Here is a 24,603-nt window from a genome sequence, read left to right as displayed (position 1 = left end):
GTATGCCACTTCAGTCCTAAGTGGGGCATTTTTGCTAGATGGATTGATTTTTTTAAATGACAGCATCTGTTTGCTTATACACATTTATTTATAATTCTTCCCCTGACAATCAGAGCAGGGGAATTGGTGAGCGGTAACCAGCTGTTGGGATTAGTGGGGAAGGGAGGCGGTGATTTGATCTGTGAAGGAGTACCAAAGCCCCGGCCAAAAGCAGTAAAAATGGAACAGATGCCCCCAAATACACTAGCTTGGGGAGGGACGAGTAAATTACATGCGCTGCCAGCTGCAGCCCCAGAGAGACACCAGATGAGCTGGGTGAGCTGGAGAAGCTCCTGAGAGTCAGGGGCTGTATCTGGCCCTCCCTGGGACTCGAGGGGCTTGGTAGATGGGATGGAGGGCAGTGGAGTAGCGGAGAGTAGTGGACCTTGGTGAGCTGGACCCTCTGATGAGTCCCCATGTCGCTCAGGATGAAATCCAGAGAGCTCACCATGGTCTACAAGGTACTACCAATGTGGCCTCTGTTATTCCTCCACCCTCTACCCTGCTCTCTGCTGCCTCTCCAGGTGTGCACCAGCAGCTCCACCTCCAGCTGCTTCTGGAACATGCCAGGTGCTCCCCCTCCTTGGGGTCCCTCAGGCTCTTCTCTCCTCGTCCATCCTCCATTTCCATGGGGCTCACTCTTTCAAATCCATGCTCAAATGTCACTTCTTAGAACTATTTCTTACAACCTCCCTCTCCAACCCACTTCCCTCTGGTCTCAATCTGTTTGCGCTGCTGTAACAAAATCCCCTGGCTGGGCAATTTATAAAGAATAGAAGTTTATTTTTCATGGTTCTGGAGGCTGGGAAGTCCAAGATCAAGGCGCTGGCAGATTCAGTGCCTGGTGAAGGCTCACTCTGATTCTAGACGGTGCCTTCTTACTATGTTCTTACATGGTGGAAGGAGACCAAAGGGGACGAATTCTCTGTCCTCACATAGCAAGAGAGGTGGGAGAGCCAGGCAGCTGTCTGAAGCCTCTTTTATGAGGGTATTAGAGTAGCCCCCGCCTTATCCTAGGGGGATACTTTCCAAGACCCCCAGTGGATACCTAAAACCACGGATAGCACTGAAGCCTATATATACTACATTTTTTCCTATACATACATGCTTGTGATGAAGTTTAATTTATAAATTAGGCACAGTAAAAGATTAACAACAATAACTAATAATAAGATAGAACAATTATAACACTATAGTGTAATAAAAATCCGATGAATATTTATTTCTGGAATTTTCCATTTAATATTTTGGGATGGTGGTTGACCACAGGGAGCTGAAACCGTGGATGGGGGCATTCACTACTGTAATCCCGTGCAAGAGGGTGAGGCCCTCCTGATGTAATCCCCTCCTCCAGACCCTACCTTCTAATGCCATTAACTTGGGGGTTAGGTGTCAACATAGGAAGTTTGGGGGAACACATACATTCAAACCCTAGCACCTCCTCTCTTGTTTTCTTTTTCTCCCTAACAGAACCCTTCTAACAAAACACATAGATATTTTAAATGTTTGTTTTCTGTCTGTTCCATAGGAGCTTCATGATGGCAGGGGCCTTGTCTGTCTCGTTTGCCCCTGAACTGTACTTGCCGCATAGTAGATGCTCAGTAAATGTTTGCTGAATCAATGCAGAATTTTTCATTTGAGGGAACACGTTGTCCCTTTTGACTCTCCCTATTTGCAGCTCGGGGGTCACAGAAAGCCCAGGTCACTGAAGGGTTGCTCTCTGGGGCCATCAACCCTGTATTCCTGATCTCTGTAGCTCCCCAGGATCCAGCCCAATGCCTCATACGTAGTAGGCATTCAATAAATATTTGCCGAATAAAGAGATGAGTGAATGACACAAGTTGACACTCAACAATATTCAAGGCAAGAAACAAGGACTCGTCGCTGAATCCTTCTTTTTTTCCATGCCCTCCATCAGCGGGTCCAACCAGCAGCATTTCCAAAATACGCCTTGCAACTGAGCACTAGGCTCCAGTTCCTGCTAGTGTCAGGGTCTGAACCAACGCCACCTCCCGCCCAGACAACTCCCACAGCTCCTAACTGGGTCCCAGCTGCCGCTCTCGCGCCCCCTACAGTATACTCTCCACACTGCAGCCAGCATGATCTCATAAAACTATGAAATAATCAGTTCATGCCCTTTGCAGGCTCACCACCCTCCAAATGGCATTACATCAAAACCCAAACCCCCTACCATGACTGGCTGCTCCCTGCCTCACCTGCCGTCCCTCTCCCGTCTTGTGCTGGGCCTCCTTGCTCCCTTTGAAAATGCCTTGGGGTCTTTGCACTTTCTGTTCCTGGAAGAGAGTCTGGGGTCCCAGGTGAGCTCTCAGAGCAGCAGAGAGCGTCTGCTTGGGAAGGAAGCAGAGGAACGGGCCTTCTCCCTGGTTGGTTGCATGGCTGGCTCCTTTATCCTTCAGGTTTCGGCTCAAATGTCACTTCCCAACTATCCCATCTAACCCAGTTCTCCCTCCATCTTCCCATCTCCACAGAGAGCCCCAGGACTCGGAGAAATGGCCTCAATCCTATCTGTGGTCCCGTGACCTAACTTCCCTGTGCTCTGTCCCCCTCCCTCCCCTCCTCCTATCTGCTTTTGTGCACAAAGCATCATAATGCTTTGATATATTATTTTATCTTTTTCGGTTGTTTTTCTTTCCTCTTGTTCTTCCTTTTCCTTCTCATCAAAACAGGCAGCTGTTGCCTCAGGGGAGGGATATAGCAGAAGGGGAACAAGAAATAGCTCATACATCTTTCTGGCTTTTCTTCTCTTTTAGGAGAATTTAGAGAGTCCTCAGAAGAACTAAGGGGTTGGAGGGGATTTGAGGTACCACCAAGGGTTTTGGAGCCACAGTGGGGAGAACAGAACTCCTCTCCCAGTTGCAGAGAGACTTCCTGTGGCTGGGGGAGAGAGAAGAGAGAGAGGGAGTAGTGGGATCCTGGGCTGTGGGTCTTGGGGTTGTGCTTCCTGGCACCTCCCTGGGGAGGAAGCAGGACCCTGGAGAAGAGGCTGCCTCCAAGCCCGGAAACCCTAACTCATCCCCACTTGAGCTGAATCCTGCTCACAGCCATTTGGTTTGGCCCATGTAGTGTTTTAATTTTTTCTGATGGATTTCCAAAATTTAAAAGACTGAGGCTGGGTGTGGTGGCTCACACCTGTAATCCCAGCACTTTGGGAGGCTGAGGTGGGAGGATTGCTTGAGGCCAGGTGTTTGAGGCTAGCCTGGACAGCATAGCAAGACCCCCATCTCTACGAAAATAAAAAATTAGCCAGGCGTGGTGGCACTCATCTGTAGTCCCAGCTACTTAGGAGGCTGAGGCGGGAGAATCACTTGAGCCCAGTGAGCTACGATCATGCCACTGCACTCCAGCCTGGGCAACAGAGAAAGACCCTGTCTCAGAAAACCAAAACAACAACAACAACAACATCGAAAATAAAAGATAGATTATTTCAAATTTCTCTTGAAAGTTCAGATTTAGATTTGCAGCTTGTCTGGATAAAGAGATCTGGTAGCGCTAGGCCTGTGTTTCCAGAGGCACGCCTGTGAGCCTGGCACAAACATGATACGTCCCCACAGTCCCCACCTCTTGCTGCTGGGTCACAGCCAGTCCACTTTGTTTGTTTTTGAGATGGAGTCTCGCTCTGTCACCCAGGCTGGAGTGCAGTGGCGCGATCTCAGCTCACTGCAGCCTCCACCTCCCGGGTTCATTCTCCTGCCTCGGCCTCCTGAGTAGCTGGGACTACAGCCGCGCGCCACCGTGCCTGGCTAATTTTTGTAGTAGAGACGGGGTTTCACCGTGTTAGCCAGGCGGGTCTTGAACTCCTGGCCTCAGGTGATCCGCCCGCCTCGGACTTCCAAAGTGCTGGGATTACAGGCTTGAGCCACCGCGCCTGGCCAGCCAGTCCACTTTGTCTCCTTGATGAACCTGGTCCCTTTGGGCATATGAGTCTCTGGCTCTGGATGATGGTGCTCAAGGCAGCTTCAGTGAAAAGCCTGGGGCCCCAAGCGAGCTCTGAGAGCAGCCGAGGCTTCTAATTTGGAAGGGGTCATGTGGACCGGAAGGATGAAGAGCTTAATGGTCACCCAAGTGGATGGAGGACCTAGACGCCTCTCAGCACTGTGTGAAACCCAAGAACCAACACCCAACCCCAGAAAGGCGTGGAAAAGTCAAGAAGGACTGAAGTTTACTTTTATGCCAGCGCAGCAACGTGGAGGATATGAGTCGGAGATTCAGTGAGTCACCGAACATTTTTAAGAAGTGATGTATTTCTGAGCAACTCAAATTTGTGGATGAGATGCAAAGATGCTGCCATATTTTACTTACTCTTCAGGGTCCAGCTTATCCCCTCCAAAGACAGAAGACAATTTTTAGGAGGGCTTGTCACATGCACAGGACAAGCACAGTGGTAAGCCCTTCATGTCAGCCCTTTATATTCTCAAACTCGAGTGTGCATCAGCGTTATCTGAAGGCCTGTTAACACTCAGATTGCTGGGCCCAGCCCCAGAGTTTCTGATTCAGCAGGTCTGGAGTGGGGCCCAAGAGTCTGCATTTCTAGCAAGTTACCAAGTGAGGCTGATGCTGCATGTCTGGAGACCATGCTTTGAGAAACACTGATTTAGAGAATTACCCTGATCAGTTGTCACAATCTTATGTAGAGTCTAGCATCTCTCTCTCTCTCTCTTTTTTAAAGAGAGGATCTCACGTTGTTGCCCAGGCTAGGGTGCAGTGGCATGATCTCAGCTTACTGCAGCCTCCGCCTCCTGGGTTCATTCTCCTGCCTCAGCCTCCTGAGTAGCTTGGACTACAGGCATGTGCCACTACACCCTGCTAATTTTTGTATTTTTAGTAGAGACAGGGTTTCACCATGTTGGCCAGGCTGGTCTCGAACTCCTGGCCTCAGGTGATCTGCCTGCCTCGGCCTTCCAAAGTGCTGGGATTACAGGCATGAGCCACCATGCCTGGCCAGCAAGTCCACTGCTGCCTCCCTGCAGCCTCAACCTCCAGGGCTCAAGCAGTCCTCTTGCCTCAGCCTCCTGGGTAGCTGGGATTACATGTGCCACCATGCCCAGATAAGTTTTAATTTTTTTTTGTACAGATGGAGTCTTGCTATGGCTGGTCTCAAACTCCTGGCCTCAAGTGATCCTCCCATCTTGGCCTCCCGAAGCACTGGGATTACAGGTATGAGCCACCACACCTGGTCTATCATTTCTCTCTCTCTCTTTTCAAGAAGAAGAAGGAAAGGCCAAACAGGTTAATTTGCCCACAGTCACCACTGCCTGCTCTGTTTGCCTTTCCCGGGAAGCCAATCCCATTCACAAGCACATCCCTGGCCCTACAGAGTTGCTGTATCTGAGGAGGAGGGATAGTGGGGGCATGGGAGGAGAGAGTGTCCATCCTTGCTTCCTCTGTCAGGTGGACAGAATAATAGCTTATGCTTTTACCTTGTTGACTGTGCAGGGCACTGCGAACAAGTGCTTCACATGATCCACTCGTTCCTGCCTCACCGTGTGTGTGATCCTCATCATCCCATTTTACAGATGAGGAAAGTGAATCCACTTCATCCAACCAGCAGAGTCTGGAAGAGAGGGAGCTCATGTGGGAGGCTCTAATGGGCGGGGTCTGGAAGCGATGATGTCACTTCTGCTCACTTCCACTGGCTGTAACTCGGTCACATGATCACGCCTGACTGCAAGGAAGGCTGGGAGATGTGTAGTCTATCTGGGTCCCTGGAGGAAACTGGAAATGAGATTCGTTGACCACATGGTGGCCTCCACCTAGGCTCTTTGCATGCACTGATGCCCTTTAAACCCCAGAAGGAGATGTTATTAACATAGTTGCAAAGCTGTGGAACTGGCATTCAATCCCAGGCCTCCTAATTCCTCAGCACAGTGTTTCCTGGGCTTCCACAGAAGAAGAGGGGAGAAGCAGAATGGAAAAACCTGAGGACAGTAAGGTGAACATTGTCAATCAGGCTCCCATACTCTAGGCGTGGGAAGCTAAGTTAGAGGTGACAGGGGACCCTCAAGGTGGAGTTTTAAGACTATTGCTGCTGCTTTTGGCTGTGTGACCTTGGTGTTGTGCCAGACTTCAATTGATTTCAGTAAGGATGGCACCGTGTTCAAGAGGCCCAAGGGCTGGGTGCGGTGGCTTGCATGCTAATCCTAGCATGTTGGGAGGCCAAGGTGGGCGGATCACTTGAGGTCAGGAGTTCAAGACCAGCCTGGCCAACATGGTGAAACCCCGTCCCTATTAAAAATACAAAAATTAGCTGGGTGTGTTGGCGGGCACCTCTCATCCCCCTACTCAGAAGGCTGAGGCAGGAGAATGGCTTGAACCTGGGAGGCGAAGTTGCAGTGAGCCGAGATCTTGCCACTGCACTCCAGCCTGGGCGACAGAGCGAGATTCCGTCTCAAAAAAACAAAATAAAATAAAAAGAGGCTGAAGAAGAGAACTGGAGCCAGCAAACAAGATATAGGGTTTATTAAGGGGACTTACATACTGGGCAGTCCAGTGGTGGCGGGCTAGACAGGAGAACCACTACCATTTGTAAAAAGCTTGCAGATTATATAGTATTTCCACTTAGCACTCTAGCAATTTCACTTAGTGCACTAGCACCCCTAACAGCCTCCTCCTGACAACCTTCATTTAACCCAAAACAAAGAGCCTCCATCCCCTGTATGGCCTATGTTTCATGGGATGGGCTGGGTTTCAGATGTTCCTCGTAGATAAGGAATGAATCTGCACGTTGGCCACTCCCAGATTCCTTAGCTTGGAACTCTGAACACACATTCTTCTTAGACCATAGGGTCATTCTCAGGGTATTGCTCCAGTTAAGTGCTCGCTCTTAGGTGCATCTGCCATGCACTTGGCTGAATCGCTTCTCTTCTGAGCCTTGGTTTATTGTAATACCAAGATGATAAGACCCATCTTGCCAGATTATCTGTGAGGATGTAATAAAATACCACAGCCTGGCCAGAGCAGGTATATGATAGTGAAGGTTTAATCAGAATTAAAATCTAGGTCCAAGGCTTTCACCCGTGACTGCGCATTTGAATCACCTGGAGAGATTTTAAAAATGACCAATGTCAGGTCCCCACCCTAAGAGGGTCTGATTCACTTTCATGGAGTAAGGTCAGAACACAAGCACTTTATAAAAATCTCCCAGGTCATTTTAATATGCAGCCCTGCCTGAGAACCACCTGATCTATGACATTGACATTCAACCAGAATGGACCAATTAATATCTCCTCCTTACTTGAGGAGTGATGGGGTCCAGGGTCTGGAATCTGGGGGAGGATTTTAGGGTTGGACTGAGGCTGAGGTTGACCTTGAGCCCCTTCCTGGGTCGCCTCCTGCCCATCTCTTTCCATTCACCAGAAGCTGAATGAGACAGAAGAGATAATATACTCCATCCATTGCGCCCCTCCTCAGCCAGGCGCGGGAGGGCAGGTGGATCCGTCTGCAGCAGGAAAGAACTGATGCATTTCAACCGCATCCTGTGTAATGAAGGCCAGCTCTTTATCAGCCTGCCTGGCCCTGGATTTTTATCTCTGCCATCTGCTTTGCCGAGAGTGGCAGGTGCCAAAGCTTACAAATAGCCCCAGCCTGTACTTTCGTGTAGAACAGCAAAGCATCATAATTTCTGGGCTATTACCAGGTGGAACAACTTCTGCCAGCTAAGGTGACATGTGGCAGTTGGCATTTGAACAGGTTGCTTTGCAGGACCAGCAAGAGACAGTAACTGCCACCTCAGGGCTATGACTTTCAGAGAGAGAAGAAATGCCACAAGCTGATGACATTGGTTACTCACTTGATGTTGCCCTCCAGATGAGTGGAGAGGCTGGGATCTGCAGCAACGGGCTGGGCAGGGGGCAATTTATTTATTTAACAGAAACTTTACTCATGCCAGGCACAATTCTAAGTGCTTTTCAAATTATTATTATTATTTTGTTAGGACAAGGTCTTGCTCTGTCTGCCAGATTGAAGAAACTCCTGGGCTCAAGCAATCCTCCATCCTCAGCCTCCTAGTAGCTGGGACTACAGGGTGCGCCACCACCTGGCTAATTTTTAAATATTTTATAGAGACAGGGGTCTTGCCATGTTGCCCAGGCTGGTCTTGAACTCCTAAGCTTAAGTGATTCTCTCGCCTTGGCCTCCCAAAGTGCTGCGATTACAGGCATGAGGCACCATGCCGGGTCGCTTTTCAAATTTTAACTCAGTTAAATCCCCACCACAACCCTATGAGGTTAGAACTATTATTATCTCCATTTTAACATGGGGAAACTGAGACAAAAGGGCTAAGTAAATTACTCGAGAGCCCACAGCTCGGCAGTGGCAAAGCTGAGGTTCAGATCCAGGTGGTCTGGCTTCAGGGTTACTGCCTTGTGCCTGGGGGCACCAAGAGCAACCCTCAACCCCACTCTTGGCAGGTTGAGGCTTGTGTGTAAGCGGAGGTTCACATACCCTGTGTGCAATATTTACAAGTTATATATCAAGCTAACAACACTATGACATGAAATCTGTTCTGTCCTCCTGCCCTGAGAAATCTCTCTTCATAGTGACCTGGAAGGCCAGGTTTGCATCAGGTCTTTTCTGACTCCCCTGGGTTCTGTGCTAGGATGTGGGGGTCTGGGGGGAGCCGCCCAGTGTCCTCCAAGGTGTGGGGACCCTCTTGCCTGGATTTACAAGCTGTATTAGGTGAGGGACAGGGAAAAATCAGCACAGCACCTAGGTTTGTGGCTTAGGCAGGTTTTAGCCCAAACTCATGGTCCTTTGTGGAGTTCCCCTCCCCTAAGATTGAGTTACTTGCCATTTTTTTTTTTTTTTTTTTTTTTTTTGAGACAGAGCCTTGCTTTGTCACTGTCAGCCAGGCTGGGGTGCAGTGGTGTGATCTCGGCTCACTGCAGCCTCTGACTCCCGGGTTCAAGTGATTCTTCTGCCCCAGCCTCCCAAGTACCTGGGACTGCAGGCATGCACCACCATGCCCAGCTAATTTTTGTATTTTTAGTAGAGACAGGGTTTCACCGTATTGGCCAGGCTGGTCTTGAACTCCTGACCTCGTGATCCACCTGCCTCAGCCTCTCAAAGTGCTGGGATTACAGGGGTGAGCCACCGCGCCCAGCCCGAGTTATGTGCCTGTTTATCTTCACCCTCAAGACTCTGCTTGTGGAGGTTAATTATAGACAGACATTTCCACTGACTCTGTGACCTCAGCTAGTCTCTAGGCCTCCTCAAGCCTCAATATGCTCACCTGTATAATGGGGCCACTTATAACTTCTTCCTTCCTATCTCTTAGTGAGTGACAGGATGTATTAATACATAAAGTGTGCATGGCAGGGACTCCTGTGCATTCACCAAAGTCCCTTTCCTTTTCCTCCTGGGTACATAATCTATATTTTCCAGCCCACGTTGCTGTCATATGTGGCTATGTGACCAAGTTCTGGCCAGCAGAATGCAGGCGTGAGTGAAGTCATTACTTCCAGACTTGATCTACTGAAACCTTCCCCACGAGACCCCTTCTACTCTTCCCCTGCCTGCTGGCTGGATGTGAGGATTCGGCAGAAGACTCTAATACCCAAGACAGGGTTGGCACACTATGGTGCATGAGCTAGATTCTGCCTGTGGTCTGATTTCATAAGTAAAGTTCTACTGGAACACAGCCACATCCATTCATTTGTGTATTCCCTGTTGGTGCATTTGTGCCGTAAGGGCAGAGTACAGTCACTGTGTCAGAGACCCTGTGACCTACAAAGGCAAAAACTTCTATTATCTGGCTCTTTATAGAACAGTTTGCTGATGCTTGCCCTCAAAGATGGCAGATCCACAGATAGAAGGAGCCTGGTTTGTGAGTAGCAGCATCGGAAGCTCAACATGGATGGCTGCTGGGAATCTCCACGTGGGACTCTTCATAAGGGAGAAATCAACAGTTAGCATGTAAATCTTTGACATTTTGTGATTTGTTTGTTACAGCAGCTAGTATTACTTATCCTCACTAATATGCACATAGTAAGTTTGTTTGTTACAGCAGCTAGTATTACTTATCCTGACTAATACACACATAGTAAGCAAAAAAAAAAAAAAAAAAAGACAGCTTCCCTTGTGATCTATATTTTTCTTTTTCTTTTTTCTTTCTTTCTTTCTTTCTTTTTTTTTTTGAGATGAGGTCTCACTACGTTGCCCAGGCTGACCTTGAACTCCTGGGCTCAGGCGATCTCCCAGCCTCAGCCTTCTGAGTAGTTGGAACTACAGGTGCATGTCACCATACCCAGCTTATATTTTTATACTCTCCATAAACTTTCATATTTGAAACAGCTCAGAAAAATGAGTGGTGCTAGCTGTAGCTTTCTCTCACCTCCAGGCCTTTGTACATCCTGTTCCCTCTGCCAAGATCATTCTTTTCCCATCTCTTCACCTCATTGTCTCTTACTGATCTTTTAGGCCTTAAGGTAGACAACAGTGCTTCCAGGCAAACTTCCCTTGCTCCTCTGTCCCCCAAGACCAGGTTAGGTGCCTCTATTACGTGCCACTAAATAGCCTTAGAGAAACAGTATACTTGAGTGGTTAAGAGCTGAACCCAGTTAGACTGCTTGGCCTCAATCTTGGCCTATCACGAATAAGCCATGAGACTTTGGGAAAGTAGCTTAACCTCCCTCTGCCTCAATTTCCTCATCTGTAAAATGAGAATAATAATATTGTTTATCTCATAATAAAGTGGGAATTAAGTATAGTGGAAATTAAGTGAATTAAAGTACAGTTGAGGCTGGGTGTGGTGGCTCATAGCTGTAATCCCAGCACTTTGGGAGGCTGAGGTAGGAGTGCGTGAGCCTAGGAGTTTGAGACTGACCTGGACAACTGAGACCCTGTCTCTACAAAAAGTAAAAAGAATTAGCCGGGGTTGGTGGTATCAGCCTGTAATTCCAGCTACTTGGGAGGCTGAGACGAGAGGATTCCTTGAGCCCAGGAATTGGAGGCTGTAGTAAGCTGGGATTGTGCCACTGCACTCCAGCCTCGGTGATAGAGTGAGACACCATTTCTGGGGAAAAAAAGTTATACTAAGACTTCAACTGTGTGGGGATTTTGTGCCCCAACACCTGCATTGTTTAAGAGTCAAATGTACTTAGAATTACATGGGAGGAACTAAATAAGTGTCAGGTGACATTATCACATTATCACTACTCTTTCTGTGGCTCCTGTCACAGCATGCACCATACACGAATGCCATAGTGACACTTTTCCAGTGGACTGTGGGGTACTTGAAGCGTAACAGGCTTTCCATACATTTTGGTTGATGGAAAATGAATGAAGCAGTAACTACTGCCCAGTCCTCTGAGGCTTGGCCTACCAAGGCTCTCCAGACAGTGCCACCTCCTTGCAGAGGGTTTAGGGCTAACATGAAACTGCAGCTTGAACAAGGACAGTTTCTGATCAAGGGAGACAGACTAGAAGCCCTAGAACTCAGCCTTTTTTTTTTTTTTTTTTTTGGTTGGGGTGGACAAAATCTCACTCTGTTGCCCAGGCTGGAGCACAGTGGTGTGATCATAGCTCACCACAGCCTTGCTCTCCTAGGCTCAAGTGATCTTCCCACCTCTGCTTCCCAAGTCGCTGGGACTACTGGCATGCACCACCGTGCCTGGCCAATTTTTGTGTTTTTTTTTATTTGTGGAGACAGAATCTTGCTATGTTGCCCAGCCTGGTCTTGAACTACTGGCCTCAAGCAACCCTCCTGCCTTAGACTTCCCAAATGCTGAGATTACAGGCATGAGCCACCATGCCTGGCCAGAACTCAGCTTTATCAGTCAGGCTAGAACTCAGCTTTATCACTCAAGATTCTTTGTTGCAAACCACAGAAACCACACCAGCAAGCTTAAGTACAGGAAGAATATGACATGATTCAATAGATCACAGAACTTCCAGAGGGCTATGATCAGATTTGGAGACTATGTACGCAAGCGGGGCACTTAAATTACACCACCAGACTGCTCTAGTGGAGAGCCTGTCCCTACTGTTTCCAGCCAGAGGCAAACCACCTTGACTCATTGATGCCCGTTGTGATGGGGTTCCAGCCTAACTTCTGCAGCGGCTGCTGTGCAAGCAGCCTGCCTCTTGTGACCTGCTGAGTGTGTTTGCACAGACAGATGGCACTGAAGAGCTTGCAGAGTCTGGGAAAAGGGGACTTTTGATGCCAACTCCCTCATCTCCCAGAATCCTGGAGATCAGATTCTATTGTATCCCCTTCCCTTCCCTTCCCGTCCCGTCCCTTCCCTTCCCTTCCCTCCCCTCCCCTCCCCTCCCCTCCCCTCCCCTCCCCTCCCCTTCCCTTTCTTTTTGAGACAGTCTCGCTCTGTTGCCCAGGCTGGAGTGCAGTGGCATGATCTCAGCTCACTGAAACTTCTGCCTCCCGAGTTCAAGTGATTCTCCTACCTCAGCCTCCCGAGTAGAGAGTAGCTGGGATTACAGTCGCATGCCACCATGCCCGGCTAATTTTTGTATTTTTAGTAGAGATGGGGTTTCACCATATTGGTCAGGCTGGTCTCGAACTCCTGACCTCAGGTGATCCACCCATCTCAGTGTCCCAAAGTGCTGGGAGTACAGGCATGAGCCATCGCACCCAGCCTCCCTCCTGCTTTTCCAAAAGCAGTGGTAGATGATAACAATGGTAACCAACATCATTGACTCCCCATGGGGCACTGAGCCATGACTCCGGATGGGCCACATGTTTTGCAGCATCGTCTCCCATCCTTCTCACTACAATCCTGGGTGGCAGGTGCTGTTATGAGCTTCATTATACATATGAACAAACTGAGGCTCAGAGAGGTTAAGCAACTCATCCAAGGTCACACAGCACAATTGAGAATTTAAATCAAAGAGGACTCCAGAGCCCAGATTCTTAACTACCACACGGTACTGCTGTCTTTACTCCCCGGGGAACTTAATTGATGGTTTAGACAATAGCGAGAGGGAGGGTGTGTATGCATTCATGAAACCCGGTCTGTGCCAATCTTCCCACCAGGAAGGGTGCTGTTGCAGGGCAGGATTGTGCATTTCAGCCGAAGTGGTGGCAGGGGAAGGGTCCCTGTCTTGGCAGACAATGAGCTTTTTGACTTCTAGTGACCAAAGGGTAAGAAATGGAACTAAGCTCCTGTCCATAGCCTGATGACGCCGATGCTCCAGGATCCTTCTTCCCTCCCTCCCTCCTCCATCCTCCTTCATCTTTCTTCCCCTACCATTGTCACCATCCCTATCACCACCACCCTATTATCACCATCCTCATTCAGCATGGGCCGCTATGCACCACTGTCCTCTTCATATTATGTCACCACCAGCTCATCACCAGCCCACCGTCCTTTATTATGACCATGACAATAACCATCACCCTGGGCACTACCACCACCACCGAGCCATCACCAAACTGTCAATGTCACCATGTCTACCGTCTTCCTGACACCCTCATCACCACCGCTATCAGCATCATCAACCCTTCCATCCCCCTGCCATGACTGCCTCTCTGCTGCCACTATCTCCACCTGCACTGTCAGCATCACCACCCGACTCTATGAGCCTGTTCACATCACCATTCGCACCACCATTCAGTGATCAACTTCATTCACCACCCCCAGCCCTGTCACGATCATTCCACTGTGCTTGCCATCACTGTTGTCCCGCCAACTATCTTTTTTATCTTTTTTTAAGGTAGAGGTTCTTGCTGTGTCGCCCAGGCTGGAGTGCAGTGGCACGATCATAGCTTACTAGAACCTCAAACACCCAGGCAACAGGCATGTGCGATGACCATGCATGGCTAATTTTTATTTTTTTTTTAATTTTTGTAACCTGGGAGCATACATTCAAGTTGCCCTGAATATACACTCCCCCAGCTAATTAAAAAACTTTTTTTTTGTAGAGATGGGATCTCTCTATGTTGCCCAGGCTGGTCTCGAATTCCTGGCCTCAAGCGATGCTCCCCGCCTCAGCCTCCCAAAGTGCTGGGATTACAGGTGTGTGCCATGGATCCTGGCCGCCATCACCAATATTTTCACCAGCACCAATACAACCCTGCACAAGTCACGAACACTTTCTGAGTCTCTCCTGGGCTTTAGGCTGGTGTTAAATGCCAAAGATGAAAACATGCTGATGAAAGGGACTGTGATTTGTGTTTTCCGTCATTGCTATCATCAGCGATTACTGGGCTCTCTCATTCATGCCTTATTCACCACCATTCCCTGCCTAAACAGTTGCTTTGAGCAGAAGTGCATCCTGTAAAACGTGTGAGTTTCTCCAATATCAAAATACGCCCCAGAGCCCAGCTTTTGCCTTTCCCCTTCCCTTATCCCACAGGCAAATCCCACCCACCGTTCCCTTACTGGTTTTGGTTTGGTGTCACCAGAGAGTACATTTTCCCCTCTCTCCCATCCCTCTCCAGGCCTCTGCATGCCTGTCTTTGACCAACTTGTAACTGGGCTTTAAAGCTTCCCAGCCCCAATATGCTGATATAATTATGATCATATGTTAGGCGGGTTTTGTGAGCCTTCATTAAATGTCCCTTGGCTAAAAGAAGAAAATGGCAAAAATCTGCTTCCCATTGCCAAAGCTGTGCGGGGCCTCTGGAAAGCCGTTGTCTTTTGGGTCTGGGTGGCGATTCTGAAGAAAACAACCTGTCCTCCCGGCCAGGCCACAGAGAGGAAAGAGAGGCTGAGCCTGGAGGCTTGAATCTGGCCCCAAATGACCAGTCAGAAGCAGGCAGATTTCAGCTCATTTCAAGAGCCTGTGGTTGGTGGAGTGGGTGGGCTTGGTGGGCTCCGGCGTCACCGTCTTGGTAATAGAATGAGCCCTTACACTAATGCCATTGATTGTAACTGTAATTAGCGGATTTAAGGGCCGAGGATTCAATAGCTCCACAGTCATTCTAACATGCCACGAGTGGGTTAACACTTGTCATTTCCACTGTTTGCTTGGCTTTCAAAGACAGGCAGCTGCTTTCCTTGAAGGGGCTTGATAGGGGCAGTGGGGAGATTTGGGTCCAAATCCTGATTCTATTCCTTGCTGTGTGATCTTGGCAAGCCCCTTCACCTGTCTGTGCCTCAGAAGGTGGAAAACAGGGATAATGGTAGTGAATACTGCCTAGAGCTGTGGTGTTGATGAAACACCTGTGTGCTTGGCACAAGGTAAGTGTGCAAGAAGTGTTTTCTGTTAACATTGTTAATTTTTTATTTTATTTTGTTTTTATCTTTTTTAGAGACACGATCTTGCTCTGTTACCCAGGCTGGAGTGCAGTGGTGCAATCGTAGCTCACTGTAGCCTCAACCTCCTGGGCTCAAGTGATCCTCCCACCTCAGCCTCCTGAATAGCTGGGACTACAGGCATGTGCCATCTTGCCCACATTACTACCTCTTATCTCTGTTTCTCTCTGTCCACCCACACAGATTTGCTTTCTCAGATTTTCTGTTCATGTGGGGACCATGTTTCAGAGCTCCCAAGGTTACAAGTTACTATGCCCAGGTAATTAAAATTTTTTTGGTAGCAATGTGGGTCTCACTATGTTGTCCAGGCTTGTCTCCAACTCCTGGGCTTAAGCGATCTTCCCGCCTCAGCCTCCCAAAGTGCTGGGATTACAGGTGTGAGCCACTGTATCTGGCCCATTATTAACTAATTAGTGCATCAAACAAATGTGTCAGAAATTCCAGTGGATTCTAAGTGGACATGGGCATGTTGGGATATCCCCGGAACACTAGTAGGTGTGGGCCTACCATCTGCGTTTGCAGGAGGACTGAGAAATATCCAGAAATCAAAGGCCTTTAGGAGCAGCAAGAAGCAGGGCCCGGAGGAGGATAAGGCAAGTGAGGCATTCAGGGCAAAACATTTAAGGAGACCCCACTCTCAGGAGCTGACCCTGCACTTTCACGAGCCTGAGAGTGAGGGCCTCCTTAAATTTTCCATTCTGGGCACCTCCTTGGTCTCACCCTGGCAAGAAAATGGACCTGTCCAGCTTGTTCCAGTGATCAGAGCTGGGGCACAGAGTTTTATCATAAGACTCTGTTGCAGCCAGAAGTTACCACAATGATGTTGCAGACATTTGTAATGCAATGTGGTTATGTTGTTTCTTTTTTTCTTTCTTCCTTTTTTTTTTGAGATGGGATCTTGCTATGTTGCCCAGGCTAGACTTGAACTCCTGGGCTCTAGTGATCCTCCTGCCTCAGCTGCCCGAGTAGCTGGGACTATAGGCATGCATTGCTGCTCCTGGCCAGTGTGGTTTCTTTTGAATAGCTATGAGAAGTCTCTTTATTTAGGAGCTCTGCCTCTCCATGTCAGAAGTCAGGAGTGCTGCTTTGCAGCTTTCCTTGCAGCAGGAGTACAGGACCCAGTTCTCAGGAACAGCGTGAGGAGGGGCCTGGCACTAGCAGTGGGCAGGGTAGCTGTAGGGGCCTGGTTGCAGTATTCTTGCAGTGTAATTTGGGGACTTCTGGCTTTGTGGGGTCCAAGCTTGATTCTCTGGTTCTTCTGGAGACTTGATGAATGTCTTTTGATGAATGGCTTTGTGACCTAAAGCCGCCATAGTGGAGTCTGTTGCTGGCAACCAACAACTCTGACTAGGATATGGACGTGTCTCACGAAAGTTAAGGCAGGAATATCCCTAAGTCTTAAGAAAGGCCTGGAGCTGGTAAGTGGAAAGGTATCAGCATGCCATTTCTCTCTCCTTTTTTGGGGTTGTGGTTGTTGCTGTTTCTTCATTCATCTTTCTTAGGTTGAAAATAAATTTAAGAAAGAAGCACAAGATTTCTTTTTTTTTTTTTTTGAGGGACAGCTTTTGCTATGTTGCCCAATCTGGTCTTGAATTCTTGGGCTCAAGGAATCTTTTTGCTTCAGCCTCCTGAGTAGCTGGGACTACGGGTGCATGCCACCGTGTCTGGCTTTCTACATCTCATCTCTGTTTCTCTCTGTCCATCCACACAGATACACTTTCTCAGATTTTCTGTTCATATGGAGGCCATATTTCACAGCCCCCAAGGCTACAAGCTTCAACCATTACAGAAATTAGCCCCGTTTATCTTGGCCCCAGCACTAAATTCTTATGAGAAATAAATCTGGTTGGCTCAACTTGGGTCAGTTGGCCATGCCTGGTCTAATCACTGTGTCCAGGGAGTAGAATTACACAGTGCAAATATTTCTGATAAGGTCCCTCCCATTGGCAGTTTCCAGGGAAGGAGAATTGATCCTGAGCTGGAACAGATATCCCCAAGGGTCTACCATAATCAAGAAAATTTCTATAGTTAAAGCCAAAGAGGCTACTCAGCTCTTTCTGGCAGCTCCACCCTGTGGGAGGCTGTCTCATTCCAGGGTTGGAGAGAGCTGAAATTAAAGACAGAAAGAGCAGTTTCAGCAAACACTGGAACACATGGGGCCCAAGTGGCTCTGATATGAGGCCACTGTGACATAGCACATTTAAAAAAATCTGGCTGGGTGCAGTGGCTCATACCTCAAATCCCAGTTATGCAGGAGGCTGAGGTGGGAGGATCATGTGAGGCCAGGAGTTCAGGATCAGCCTGGGCAACACAGAGAGACCCTGTCTCTAAAAACATAAAAAAATTAGTTAGGTGTGGTGTCACACGCCTGTAGTCCTTGCTACACAGGGAGGCTGAGGCAGGAGGATCAAGTGAGCCCAGGAGTTCAAGGCTGCAGTGGGCTATGATTGCAGTGGGAAGACTCTATCTCTAAAAAAGAAAAACAAGCAAACAAACAAATGGTTTTCCTCCCCTACTTCCCTTCCCTGCTGCAGAGCACCACACAGCAGTGATGTTGGGAGGTATGGGGTGATGGGGGTTACCTGGTGAGGTAGCAGCTGATCCCAGGGGGCTCACTTTGTGAGTACATGCAGGTACCCTTTGGGTAATCTCCTAAATACTGATGGTGGAAAAATAGGACTCTTGAGGCCAAAGATTCTTTTAAAAGCAGGGAAATCCAAGTCACTACTGAGAACAAGGCAAGTAGGCCCGGGAGCCCACCCCAGGTGCGATGATCATTTACTCAACATCTGCTGTTTCCCAGGCATGCAGCAGGGATGCTCCACTCTCCTCAAACACCAGGATCCCAGTGCAACTTGCCATTTTGCTTTATCCATAGTAGCGTACAGAGCTCTAAATAGCTGCAGAATTCAAAGCAAGAAGAACAAGAAAATCTTTGGGTCAGTTTTGTAGAAACAAAGTGAAACATAATGTTTCATAGAATACAGGCTACTCTGAGGAAGAAATGCCATGCCCTTTTGAATAAGAGGCTTAACCCATGGGGAGATCAACACATCAGTGTGGGGGTGGCTCATCCATATATTACCCAACACTAGAGTTTTGTTCTGGGTCTCATTGTCTGCTGCACAGAAAGCAAATCACTGAGACAACAAGTATTGCCATGGAAGAAGGCTTTATTATATTCAATGTTTATACTATTATATTTATCATATATTATTTATATTACATATTACAGGCGATGTCAGCTGGAGAGAGGGAGACAAACCTCAAGTCCACCTCTCCCCTCCAACTAAAGTTAGGGGTTTATATAGTGGGGAAGAAAAACAAGTGGGATAAGGAAGAGAAGCTGGTCAACAGGCAGCAGGCATTTTTTTTTTTTTTTTTTTTTTGAGACAGTGTTTCCATCTGTTGCCCAGGCTGGAGTGCAATGGCACGATCTCGGCTCACCACCACCTTCACTTCCTGGGTTCAAAAGAATCTCCTGCCTCAGCCTCCCAAGTAGCTGGGATTACAGGCACCTGCCACCATGCCTGGTTAATTTTTTGTATTTTTTGTAGAGATGGGGTTTCATCATGTTGGCCAGGCTGGTCTCAAACTCCTGACCTCAGGTGATCCACCTGCCTTGGCCTCCCAAAGTGCTGAGATTACAGGCATGAGCCACCATGCCTGGCCCAGACACATCTTATTATACAAATGTCAGTTTATTAAGCTTCAGTTCTATGGGCATCCAGATTGTTGGAAAATGGGGCCAGTTTTGCATATGCAAAGTCCATGCATGTGCAGTGAGAAGCACTGACCCTTCCCCCTTACCTGTCTGGGGCCCTGCCTGCTGGGAATGGGAGGGTCTGGTGATGTTTCCTCCTGGCAGGTGCCCAGGAGCCTTGGCTTGCATCCTGATGTCTGCCTGCAGCTCTCAGTCACTCCACTTTCTTCTCTGAGTCTCCAAAGTCAACACACACCTTCTATTCCTGGAATTTTAACTATGCTGACCCTTTGGCTTTTCCCACACTCTTGTTCAACTTCTTCCCACTCATTCCTCAAGACTCCTCCTCCAGCATTCTTTCTGTGGCAGACACTTGAAATTACCTACCCAATATTCATTTCTTCCTTCCAATATTAATTTTGTAATTTTTGATTTCTAAGTTTAAATTTAATTTTAATTTTATTTTAAATTAATTTTTTGAGACAGTGTCTTGCTCTGTTGCCCAGGCTGAAGTGCACTGGCATGATCAAGGGTCACTGCAGCCTCGATCTCCTGGGTTTCAGTGATTCTCTAGCTTTAGCCTCCCAACTACTGTGATGATGGGCATGAGCCACAGCACTTGACTAATTTTTTATTTTTTGTAGAGATAAGGTCTCTCTATGTTGCCCACACTGGTCTTGAATTCCTGGGCTCAAGTGATCCTCCTGCCTTGGCCTCCCAAAGTGCTGGGATTAGAGGTGTGAGCCACTGTGCCCAGCCCCTTATGATATACCCAGTTCACAGGGTGAACACCCCTAATCCAAAAAGTCAAGATCCAAAATACTCCAAAACCTAAAACTTTTTGAGTGCTGACATGATAGCACATGGGGAAAATTCCATACCTGACCTCATGTGGCCGGTCACAGTCAAAACACAGTCTGAGCTTTGTTTCCTGCATAAAATTATTTAAAATACTATATAAAATTACCTTCAGGCTATGTGTACAAGGTGTGTATGAAACATATATGAATTTCCTGTTTAGGCTTGGGTCCCAGCCCCAAGATATCTCATTATATATTTGTAAATATTCCAAAATCTGAAAAAATCTGAAATACTTCTGGTTCTAAGCATGTCAGATAAAGGCTGTTCAACCTGTATATGTTTTTGTTTGTTTGTTTGTTTGTTTGTTTTTGCAGAGTCGTGGAAGACAGTCAAATGGGTACTCAGCAAGTACCTTCCCAAGCTCCCTTGCAGGGATGGTGGTCATGTGACACAGATCTGACCAATGAGATGTGAGCATTGCTCTCCTCTCCCAGTGCATTACCAGAAATGGGATCACATTTGCAGAGCTGCCCAGAGGGATGCTTCAAGGAGAGGGGACGATACTAGTCCAGGATCTGGGATTCCCAAACATCCTTCTGGTCAGCCAGTATATGGAGCCATTGTTAAGCTTTGGAATCAGACTTCCTAGGTTCATATCTGGCTTCTACACAACTTACTGGTTGTGTAATCTCAGCCTGAGCCTCAGTTTCCTCATGTTGAAATAGGAACAGTAATCATACTGTATTCTCAGGTTGTTGGGGCAACTAGATCAGTGTGTAAGCCCCATGAGGGGAGGATCCTGTTCATCTTACCATGACATATTCACATTCCAGTGTGAGTACCTAACAGTAGGCACCTAACAGATTTGTATAGAGAAAATAGATGTACAGGTCTTAGCAGAGTGACCAGTTCAAGAAATCTTACCTAAAAAACTAAATTGACTGGGCATAGTGGTTCATGCCTGTAATCCCAGTGCTTTGGGAGGCCGAGGGGGGTGGATCACCTGAGGTCAGGAGTTTGAGTCCAGCCTGGCCAACATGGTGAAAACCCGTGTCTACTAAAAATACAAAAAAATTAGCCAGACACGGTGGCGCGCGCCTGTACTCCCAGCTACTTGGGAGGCTGAAGCTGGAGAATCGCTTGAACCTGGGAGTCAGAGGTTGCAGTGAGCTGAGATCGTGCCATTGCACTCTAGCCTGGGCGACAGAGTGAGAATCCGTCTCAAGAAAACAAAACAAACAAACAAACAAAAAAACCCTAAATGAATGCCAGGCATGGTGGCTCACACCTGTAATCCCAGCACTTTGGGAGGCTGAGGTAGGAGGATTGCTTGAGGTCAGGAGTTCAAGAGCAGCCTGGGCAACATAGCGAGACCCCGTCTCTACAAAAAATTAGCTGGGCATGGTGGTGTGTGCCCGTAGTCCCATCTACTCAGGAAGCTGAGGCAGGAGGATCACTTGAATCCAGGAGTTCAGGGAAGCAGTGAGCTATGATCCCACCACTGTACTCCAGAGCCTGGGCAACAGAGTGAGACCCTGTCTCTAAAACAAAGAAACAAACAAAACACCCAATTCTTACTGAGGCCATAGATTCCTGCAGAAGATTCCAGGGCAGCAGAGGGAGGGGGAAGACATGGTTAGCTGGTGCCCCTTCCACCTCTCTCCATTGAATAGATCAGCTTTCATCAGATTTATGCAAGGGATTCATTCCTGAAGCTATGCATTATTTAAGACTAAATTTCCCAGAGGGATGCATGTAAAGCAAGACATGCATTATTTCAAAATTGGAGCATACGGCATGTCTTTATTAATATTTTTAAATTGCCTCGTATCTAAGTCACACAATGCAAATTTGCATAAAATGAGATGCACTGTTTCAGGATTCTCGACAAGGTTCAGTGGGCAAGAAAGTTTCTGAAGGTTAAAAAGCTCACACCCTAGTACTGGCCTCCCAAATTTGTGGTGGGGGCTGCAATTAGTGGTGAGGGTGGTCATCATCATTTGATATTAAAAGTAGCTTAATACATGTTGAGGAAAAATTTACTTTAATGAAATTTAAACTGATTCAAAGTTATTGCAGGAAACTGAATTATTGAAAATTAATTGGTCTTCCCTCCCCTTTTTTTCTCACTGCTTTTGGTTTATCAGAAAGAAATGAGAGAAATCTTTCCTTCCATTTCCCTAGGACCCTGCTCCAAACTCAGTGGTTTTTAAATCCCAGTATGCATATTAATAACCCAAGGAACTGGCTGGGCTCCTGCCCCCTAGAAGTTGAGGTGGACCCAGGACTCTGCATTTTTAATGGACACTTTAGGAGACTCTGATGTGGGTGATAAGAACACTGGGTGTTTGAGGCTACAAGGTGCAGGAGAATTAGCTGGCTTGTCTGGGAAGCAGAGGCAGAGGGAATGGGGATGTGGATGGGCTTTGTTGCAAAGGGCCCTTCAAGGTGGCAGGTCTCAGGTGGGAGTGGCTCTGTGAGGGCTGTGCAAGCTGAACTTTCAGTCCTGAAGCCTTGGGAATATTGTTCACGGTGCCTGAAACAGGGTTGTGTCAGTGGAGAGGACCTTTGAGGGGCGTATATCATCCATCCCAAAGGGTGATTTTTAAGAGAGGTATTGTGCATCAATCAGGGTGACAATATCTGTAGCAAATATGATAATCACTCACTAAGCACCAGGCCCTAGTCTCACTGTCTTAAGTACACTAACTCATAGGTCTTGTTATGCTATTACCCCCATTTTACAAATGAGGAAACTGGGAGCACAGAGTTCAGCGACTTGCCCAAGGTCACTCAGCCGGTGAATGGCAGAGCCAGGGTTTGAATTTAGGCAGTAAGCTGTAATGTCTATTCTTGGCCCTGTGCCCTTTGGCCTCAACAGAGACTGTGAGGATGGTGACCACACAAACTGAAGACTGAATCCTTTTTAATTTGAACCAAATCCTGAGATGCTTGTAAGATCCACAGAGAGAGGAGGACTCTGGAAATTGACCATTGTTGAACTCATTGTTTATGCTAACTGATACGGTTTGGCTGTGTCCCCACCCAAATCTCATCTCGAATTGTAGCTTTCATAATTCCCATGTGTCATGGGAGGGACTGGTGGGAGGTAATTGAATTATGGGGGTGGATCCCCCCCACCGCTCTCGTAGTGGTGAATAAGTCTCATGAGATCTGATGGTTTTGCTTGGCTCTTTTGCTTGACTCTCATTCTGTCTTGTCTGCTGCCGTGGAAGAAGTGCCTTTTGCCTTCTGCCATGATTGTGAGGCCTCCCTAACTACGTGAAACTGTGAGTCCATTAAATCTCTTTTTCTTTATACATTACTCAGTCTTGGGTATGTCTTTATCAACAGCATGAGAACAGACGAATACACTAACTAATGGAGGAATGACTTGATTCAGAAATGTAAAGAAATGGGACGGCTTGCACCTCAGGAGTTCTAGAGCAGTTCCTGCCTGTGGCTCCAATAAGAATGTCAAGGTCACTGGATTGCATTTTATGTGTTTTCTTTCCTAATTTGATTTTTGGAATAGATGCTGTGCTATATTTACATCGCTCAAAAATCAAAATAACATAAAAAGATATTTCCAAAAAGCACTAATCTATGTCATCTCTCTGTCCATTGTGTTCTCCTTCTGCTCGTAGATGGTCACATTTAGTACTTTGCTGTATCTTCTTCCAGTGTTTTGTTTTGTTTTGTTTTGTTTTGTTTTATTTTTTGACAGAGTTTTTGCTCTGTTGTTCAGCCCTGAATGCAATGATGCGATCTTGGCTCACTGCAACCTCTGCCTCCTGGGTTCAGGTGATTCCCCTGCCTTAGCTTTCCGAGTAGCTGGGATTACAGGTGCCCGCCCCACAGCTGGCTAATTTTTGTATTTTTAGTGGAGACGAGGTTTCACCATGTTGGCCAGGCTGCTCTCGAACTCTTGATCTCAGGTGATACACCCACCTCAGCCTCCCAAAGTCCTAGGATTACAGGCATGAGCCACTGCACCTGGCCTTCCAGTTTTTGTTTTGTTTTGTTTTTATGCAAATACAAGCAACCGTGTGTGTGTGTGTGTGTGTGTGTGTGTGTGTGTGTATTTATGTTCCCCCTCCTTAATTACACAACAGGTAGCAAACCCTACATACTCTTCTATAAGCTGTGTTGATGAAAAGAGTCAAACTGTAAAATATTTAAAGAGATTTATTCTGAGCCAAATATGAGTGACCAATGGCCCATGACGCAGTCCCCAGAGGATCCTGAGAACATGTGCCTAATGGGTGCCTAAGGTGGTTGGACTACAACTTGGTTTTATACATTTTAAGGAGACATAAGGCATCAATCAATACACATAAGATGTACATTGGTTGGATCCGGAAAGACAGGACAACTGGAAGTGGGGGCTTCCAAGTCATAGGCAGATTCAAAGTCTGATTGGCAATTGGTTGAAGAGTTATTATCAATAGAAAGGAATGTCTGGGTTACAATAAGGGGTTGTAGAAACCAAAGTTTTGTTTTGTTTTGTTTTGTTTTTTGAGACGGAGTCTCACTCTGTTGCCAGGCTGGAGTGCAGCAGCATGATTTCAGCTCACTACAACCTCCGCCTCCCAGGTTCAAGCAGTTCTTCTGCCTCAGCCTCCCCAGTAGCTGGGACTACAGGTGCGCACTACCGTGCCCAGCTAATTTTAGTATTTTTAATAGAGACAGGGTTTCACCATATTGGCCAGGCTGGTCTTGAACTACTGACCTTGTGATGCACCCGCCTTCGCCTCCCAAAGTGCTGGGATTACAGGTGTGAGCCAGGGAGCCTGGCCCAGACCAAAGTTTTGTTATGCGGATGAAGCC

General features: G+C 47.4%; 1 long non-coding RNA gene across 1 annotated transcript; it reads left to right on the top strand.

The window, feature by feature from the left end:
* Window positions 1-5,189: 5,189 nt before the first annotated feature.
* On the top strand, window positions 5,190-23,209 carry LOC129137324 (uncharacterized). Its single transcript, XR_008539776.1, has 4 exons — window positions 5,190-5,214; window positions 9,820-9,969; window positions 20,148-20,422; window positions 23,128-23,209. It is a non-coding gene; the product is annotated as an uncharacterized LOC129137324 (long non-coding RNA).
* Window positions 23,210-24,603: the final 1,394 nt, after the last annotated feature.

The sequence above is a fragment of the Pan troglodytes genome, chromosome 18, assembly GCF_028858775.2.
Source record: "Pan troglodytes isolate AG18354 chromosome 18, NHGRI_mPanTro3-v2.0_pri, whole genome shotgun sequence".
NCBI lineage: Eukaryota > Metazoa > Chordata > Mammalia > Primates > Hominidae > Pan > Pan troglodytes.
This window is presented reverse-complemented; position numbering and strand designations above follow the sequence as displayed.